At 31.7% G+C, this 7,729-nt stretch overlaps 2 non-coding genes across 2 annotated transcripts; one reads left to right on the forward strand and one right to left on the reverse strand.

Moving 5' to 3' along the window:
* Positions 1 to 510: 510 nt before the first annotated feature.
* On the reverse strand, positions 511 to 583 carry TRNAT-UGU (transfer RNA threonine (anticodon UGU)). Its single transcript has one exon. It is a non-coding gene; the product is annotated as a tRNA-Thr (tRNA).
* Positions 584 to 2,328: 1,745 nt separating this feature from the next.
* On the forward strand, positions 2,329 to 2,401 carry TRNAF-GAA (transfer RNA phenylalanine (anticodon GAA)). Its single transcript has one exon. It is a non-coding gene; the product is annotated as a tRNA-Phe (tRNA).
* Positions 2,402 to 7,729: the final 5,328 nt, after the last annotated feature.

Raw genomic sequence — 7,729 nt, forward strand, 5'->3', positions numbered from 1 at the left:
CGAATACGATATTGAGATTTTTTACCGGAACGTGATTGGTTTCTAAGATCACTTCCGGCTCTAGGCCTTTTATTAGTTAGTCCCGGTAAAGCTCCCAGGCGGCGTATTTTTTTGAAACGAGGTCCCCGGTAACGCGACATAAAGACTCCTTATTCTTATTTATATTGAATTCTTATTCTTATTGATGAAATTTAATTTTACATAATAAACCTAAACTAAAACTGAACTAAATGATAAATGAAGCGAAGTTTACGGAAGTAGTGTACTTGTACTCTAAAGAATAATTAGATGAATAAATATCCAGACCTTTCTATATATATTCTATATATATTCTATATATATTCTATAAAAAGATTCTATATAGATAAAAAATAGATAAAAGGGATTCTTTTCATGGCATAATTGTAAGTTCCTATAAGATAAAAAATATATTTTTCAATATTATTTGATTTCGAATTTCAAAAGGGCATTTTCAATCATGTAAAAACTCGAAGAAAATAAATAGAGAAAAGCCGACTATCGGAATCGAACCGATGACCGTCGCATTACAAATGCGATGCTCTAACCTCTGAGCTAAGCAGGCTCACATAAGATAAATTATACCTGCATAGGGATTCAATAAACTATTGTCTTAGCTATTAATTAAATTAATAATATAAAAAAAATATATTTGCATTATTAGCGATTCCTATTAGCTAGTCATAATCATAATGAATAGGACTATAGAAAGAAATAGAATATAGAATTGAAAGGAAATATTCAATACTCATACTTACCATAGACCATAGAATATAACGATTAATTTATCGATATAGAATTTTAGTTATTTTTACACAGCACAATTATATACTACAGTTCTATAGTATAGTAGCATTTAAGATTAATTGATTCGATCTATTTTTAGATTAAATCGTTTTCGTTTTTGCTTTGAAATGATATTTGAAAGTCTTTTTATTACACTTCTCTATTTTATGTCATATATATATATTTTTAGATTTATAAATGGAATAATATGTTCTAAATAATGATAAATTATTGCGCTTTGATTCGTAAAGATGGAAGCTCAGACAAAAAAAAAGAATCGACCGTTCAAGTATTCCAAATTGCATGGGAAAAACGAGCAGAAGAGAGACATATATACGTGGTATATCTCCATCTATATTGAATTGCAGATACAGAAATGATAGAATCGTTTCTGATTGGACCAAATGCGGGTGCGGATTTCCTATAGAAGATGAAAGAAGATAGCCAATAAATCAAAGAGGAGAAAAACTTTTTCGAGATAGGAATCAGTATTTAATGAATTCAACGGTTCCAGTAAAAATGAAATAAAAAAGAGAACGACATCTCAATAAAAATGAGATTCTAATCTCAAAACAAAAAGGGGATATGGCGAAATTGGTAGACGCTGCGGACTTAATTGGATTGAGCCTTGGTATGGAAACCTACTAAGTGAGAACTTTCAAATTCAGAGAAACCCCGGAATTAATAAAAATGGGCAATCCTGAGCCAAATCCTATTTTACAAAAACAAACAAAGGCCCAGAAGGTGAAAAAGGGATAGGTGCAGAGACTCAATGGAAGCTGTTCTAACAAATGGAATTGACTGTGTTGCATTGGTAGAGGAATCCTTCCATTGAAACTTCCGAAAAGATGAAGGATATACATATATACATACGTACTGAAATACTCTATCAAATGATTAATGACGACCTTAATCTGTATTTTTATATGAAAAAAATAAAAAAGGAAAAGTTGTTGTGAATCGATTCCATATTGAAGAAAGAATCGAATATTCATTGATCAAAACATTCACCACATAGTCTGATAGTTCTTTTGCAGAACTAATTAATCGGACGAGAATAAAGATAGAGTCCCATTCTACATGTCAATACCGGCAACAATGAAATTTATAGTAAGAGGAAAATCCGTTGACTTTAAAAATCGTGAGGGTTCAAGTCCCTCTATCCCCAAAAAGCCAATTTGACTCCTTATAACTATTTATCTTATCTTTTTTTTCGTTAGTAGTTCAAAATTCGTTATCTTTCTTATTCACCCTACTCTTTTACAAAACGGATCCGAGAAAAAGATTTGTCTCTTATGACAAGTCTTGTGATATATGATACATGTACAAATGACCGTCTTTGACCAAAGACTACCCATTTGAACGAGTCATGGTCGATATCATTATTCATACTGAAACTGATAAAGTCTTCCTTTTTTGAAGATCCAAGAAATTATAGCAGCACCTGGATAAGACTTTGTAATACCCTATGAATTGACATAGACCTAAGTTATCTAGTAAAATGAGAATGCGGTATCGGGAATGGTCGGGATAGCTCAGCTGGTAGAGCAGAGGACTGAAAATCCTCGTGTCACCAGTTCAAATCTGGTTCCTGGCACATGATTAATTTTTATGAGTCTCTTTTTCTACAATCTACAAATTACTTTATATTTAATATAAATCATCATATATATTCATTTATAGTTTAGATCATATTACATACGTTTATCCGCCTCGGTATTTAGAGAAATACCCCATCTATAAAATAGATGGGTAAAGAGTTTTTTATCCAAAGTACAAAGTATGTAACAAAAATAAATTCTATTTTATATTCTTTTTTTCTCTCTCGTTCAAAAATAAAGTTAATACCTCATACGCATATACATATACATATTGGAAAGGTTCAATTAGTTGTTAGCCTATCCATAATACAAACGAGACTTCAATTACTCTGTTTAATCTAGAACAGAACCAGAACCTTGAATCTCTGGAATTGTAGAAGTGACTAAAAGTTTCTTATTTTTCAATGAGCATCTTGTATTTCATAAAAATTGGGGGCAATATAATCCTTACGTAAAGGCCATCCTATCCAACTTTCAGGCATTAAGATGCGTTTCAAACGTGGATGATTATCATAAGATATTCCCAACATATCAAAAGACTCCCGTTCTTGAAAATCCACACTTTTCCAAACCCAGAAAACAGACGGAATTCGAGGATTCTTCCTAGGGGAAAATACTTTTATGCATACTTCTTCTGGTTGATCCACGCCATACTCTATTCTCGTAAGATGATACACACTAGCTAACAGTCCACCTGGTGCTACATCATAGGCACATTGGGAGCGTAGATAATTGTAACCATATATATATATAATGACAGCAATGGAATGCCAATCCTCGGGTTTTATTTGTAAAGTTTCTATTCCTTGGTAATCAAAACCCAAAGATCTATGAATTAGTCCATGCTTGACTAACCAAGCAGACAAACGACCCTGCATCTTTTTTATCTCTCCCGCATTGTTTTGTTATTTGTATTTGTATAAGTATTTTGCATTGACGATGATATTTTTGCGGATTGACCCACTACTTGTTTTCCTGTACAAAGGAATCCTGGCTAATTCACTAATTCGTGGGAAGAGACTGAACTTTTGTATTTGAAAAATGTTTCGGGAGGGATCTCTGAAGTAGATGGCGGTTGATAAAGGAACTCCCGATCGTAATTTCCAGTATGAATACTACGCCCAACCTTAAATTTATGATTGGTTGTAAAACACCGATTCTCTCGTTGAGACTTAATTCTATCTTCATAGATTTCTCGAGATATTTTCTTACGAAGTTTTGTTATAGCATCTATAACTGCTTCCGGTTTTGGTGGACAATCTGGTAAATAGACATCTACAGGAATTAACTTATCAACTCCCCTGAACAGTACTATAAGAATCAGTACTGAACATCCCCCCTGAGAGAATGATACATATATTATTTGTGCCTGTCATGGTAGGTCTATGACTAGCTAAGTGACTGCAGCCGAGTTCATTAACATGTAGGTAGCTGTAGTAATGTTGCCAAACCTCTCTACGGATCAAATAATTCGAATTCTTACTTCACTTAATCAAGAACATCATCATATATCTTCAGCTCTTTTAATATGGATCTAGTATAGTCAGATGGCTTTTCTTGTTTTTTAAGAGTTTATAGTTTTATAGTTTCTCCATACCTCACCTATAAAATTTGATAGAATAGTTGTAAGCCATATTTATCAAAAAAAAAAATTACAGGAAAATTCCTTAAATTTTTAGTGAATTAGCCAGAGTAGCTAGATTTGTATTGCAATATAATCTATATTTGAAAGAAAGGTTTAGGGTCTAATTATTATAATTAAGAATTTATATGATTAGTTTTGAACAATATATGACATAAATTTCAAAATTATATTATTATCAGTATTATATTTTACAATATCTTGTAAACTGCTATATTTTTTATACCAATTTCATAATATAAAGTAATTAATTTGACTAAAATATTATTAAATAGATAAGCGGATTTTGGATTTCTTTTTTATATAGAAAGCCCATATTTATATATATTTGAAAAGAAAAAATCAAAAGTTTGCCAACGCTCAGAGCTCACTGAGTATTAACAATCACAGCATCAAAATAAAATCTCTCACATGTCCGAAGTATATTGGTACTATATACAATTTCAATTTTTCTGCGATGTCCACAAGGTAATGAGCATGTAATAAAAAGTTAAAGTGAGAAATGTTGGTTGGTTGTCATAATAAATTTATAAATTATGAGTGAAATTATTTGTGAGCTATTTGAGTTCATTTCTTAAAATATTTAATGTTGGAAAATGTGGATAGTAGTCTCATATTGTCAAGTCAATTTGAGCTATAATTTGAGTGAACGAATGTTGTATGCGTGTAACGAGTGACACTTAAATGTTTTCTCCTCCGAAAGAATTTCCGAGACACTTTGAATCACTCAAAATGACTAATAGATATATGAGATATGGTCGTTCAAAGTTAGCCTCTTAGTAATGGAAATTTGTGGAAGAAAAGAAGGTCCCACTGATTTTGCAAATGAGCATAAATAGCTTTATATATCAAAACACTTATGCAGTGTTAAAATGTGTTACTCATATATTGCTCCAACACCTACGTGTGCGCACAGGAGCTTGCATGCGTGTACGATGTGCGCGTGTGCGATGTGCGGACACGAATATAGCAGAAAATTGGCCCGAATAAATACGAACTAGTTTTGCTAAATTTAATTTCCACTGGGATTGGGCTTTTTAAAAGTTTATTTATTTTGACTAGGATTATTATAATTGATTTGACATAATAATAATTAGATTCAGTTATGTATTTAATTTATTAACCAACTGATTAATTAATATGTGGAGTAGCGCGCACGTTTTCTCGAGTCTATATATTATCGTATAAGCTTTAGGGTTATTCATTCGTTCGAAATACAACACACCGCCGTCTCCTAAACACAAACTCTACCATTTCTCTGTTCCGGTGATACTTTCTTCCTCCATTCTAGTTCGTCGAATGTGCTATTCGCGTAACATCGTCATTCTCTCATTTTATCCCGGGAGGCTAACTCCTCGCACGTACGGTAAGGACCGTAATAGCTTTAAGGAGACATTTATACGACTGAACTCGAGAACTTCTCCTTCAAATCCTTTTTATTTATTTCTTTTATTCGCACACACATATATTATATGTATTAATCGCAGATTGTGGTAACATTTAAATCAAATCTGTAATAATTAGGTCGAGCTCAAATTGGTGCGTACGTAGTGCGGTTTGGTTCGGTTAAAAAATAAAAATCAAACGCAACTTGTGGTTTTCCAATATCTACATTTGCAACCAAATCGCAACCAACTTGCGGTTGGAGCTGCTCAAGCTATTAGAATTATTTAACGAGCCGAGTAGGAGTTTCAAATTACTCGGCTTTCAAATTACTCGGCTAGGTTTATCGAGTCTCTCTTATTTTTAATTTTTTTTATAAATAAAATTTTATGTTAATGTTCAATATTTTCTTTTTATTTTATATATTTAATCGATCGGATTTATGAACCGATCATATTTTGAATTTTGTCAATATTTTGTGAAATTGATTCGAATTTTTGAAATGAACTCCAACTTATCGAACTTTTATGAGCCGAAATTCGAGTTTGAAATTGAAGATTTGATTAAACTCAAGATCGAGTCCGGATCCAAACTTTTTTAGTCGATTTCGAGCCGAGCCCCTAGTTGCCACCTCGATATTGGAAGGAGCGGTGTGCAGAAATTTTATTGAGCACAACCATGCAGAAGTAATAATGCAACAGAATAATGCTCAGGTGAAAACTATGTAGCTCCTTGTAACTATATATCAATGAACATGTAAGGGCAACTAATTTTTAAAGAAGGGGTTTTTTTATACTCCCTCTTGTCACATTTTCTTTTTTATCATTCAAATTAATCAACTTTTTATTAAAAAGTTCATTTTTATCATTCTAATCATTAATTTTTTATCAAAAATTAAACATTACTCTTATATTATTTTAAAATACTAAAAATTATATATTAAATTAGAGTAAATATCTTTTTTAACAATATAATTTTTTTATTTTATTCAATTATAAAATAATAATAAATTACAGTTAAAATTTGGTTATCTTAACCGTTCGGAAAAAGAGGGACGGAGAATATATTTGTCCATGGGCACATTCTTAGTAAATTTGGTTCATTTTGAATAGTGTATATCACTATTAAAATTTAGATGAAGTTAGCATAGCATCTACAAGATCCCTGACGATGTCCTATGCTGAAAATTTTGGGGGTCTTTTTTATTCTTTCTACTACTCTCTCTCTCCCCTGATATCTTATTTGAGAATTATGATGCATTCTTATAGTTATGCTACCAACCTTATTTGTATTGCACGTAATTTTAACCTCCACCACGGGCATTGTAACTTCCTTCCCTCCAATCTTCCCCCTGTTTTGGTAAGATAAACAGAGAGTGCAAAATCAGGCCACTACCAAAACCTTTTCTTATCTTTCATCATTTTTACAGCATCAACTTTTCTTCATAACGGTACATTCGAATAGTTGGCCTGTTACGACGACTGATCGTGAGTATAGTACTGGATATCATAAACAGTTTTGGTATCAGATGGTGGGGCACAATGGGATTGGGTTGGTGGTTGTTGCCGGCGGAAACAAAACTCGAACATCTTTGAGAGTTGGAATGGCAGTTTTGTATTCAGGACTTGAGCATGGTCCAGTTATTTCCCCCTGGTGTTTTAATGTATTTTCTTAGGGTTTTAAATAGTGATTTCATTGTTGATGGATCGCCTCAACAATGTGTGAGATTTGTTTTTCATTAAAGAATGTGAATGAAGTTTTCAACTCCGTATTAACGGATATTTACCGGGTTAGAAGGATAGTGTCCCTAGGAGACAATATTACCATTGCATGTATAGCAATGCTACATGTTTAATTACAAAACTATTTAAATTTAAATTAAATTTAAATTTTGACAAAGTCATTCTGTTATCTATCATTATTCATTTCGAGAAATCATTTCCAGAAAGACAAGATTTTTTACTAAAATACATAAATAAAACATGTCATTTTTTTATTGGCAGGAATCATATAAATAGGGCTCATTCATTTATGAAGAATAGTTAAATAGGAATCATATAGTTCATGCAGTGTCATCCAAGAGTTTCAATATTTTTGAAAAAAGAAATAAAAATTTTGTTAATAGCTTTGTCACCCTAATAACAATTATATTATTTGTACCTATATATATTTTAGGTATTTTAATATTATTTTCTTTTTGTCTTGGTAAAATTTTTGTATTTTTATTATTTAACTATTCTCTCAAATACATAAAAAAGTTAAGTAACATTTAGATAATAGATTGAAAAACTGGGTTTAT

The sequence above is a fragment of the Apium graveolens genome, unplaced genomic scaffold (assembly GCF_009905375.1).
Source record: "Apium graveolens cultivar Ventura unplaced genomic scaffold, ASM990537v1 ctg8447, whole genome shotgun sequence".
Taxonomy (NCBI): domain Eukaryota; kingdom Viridiplantae; phylum Streptophyta; class Magnoliopsida; order Apiales; family Apiaceae; genus Apium; species Apium graveolens.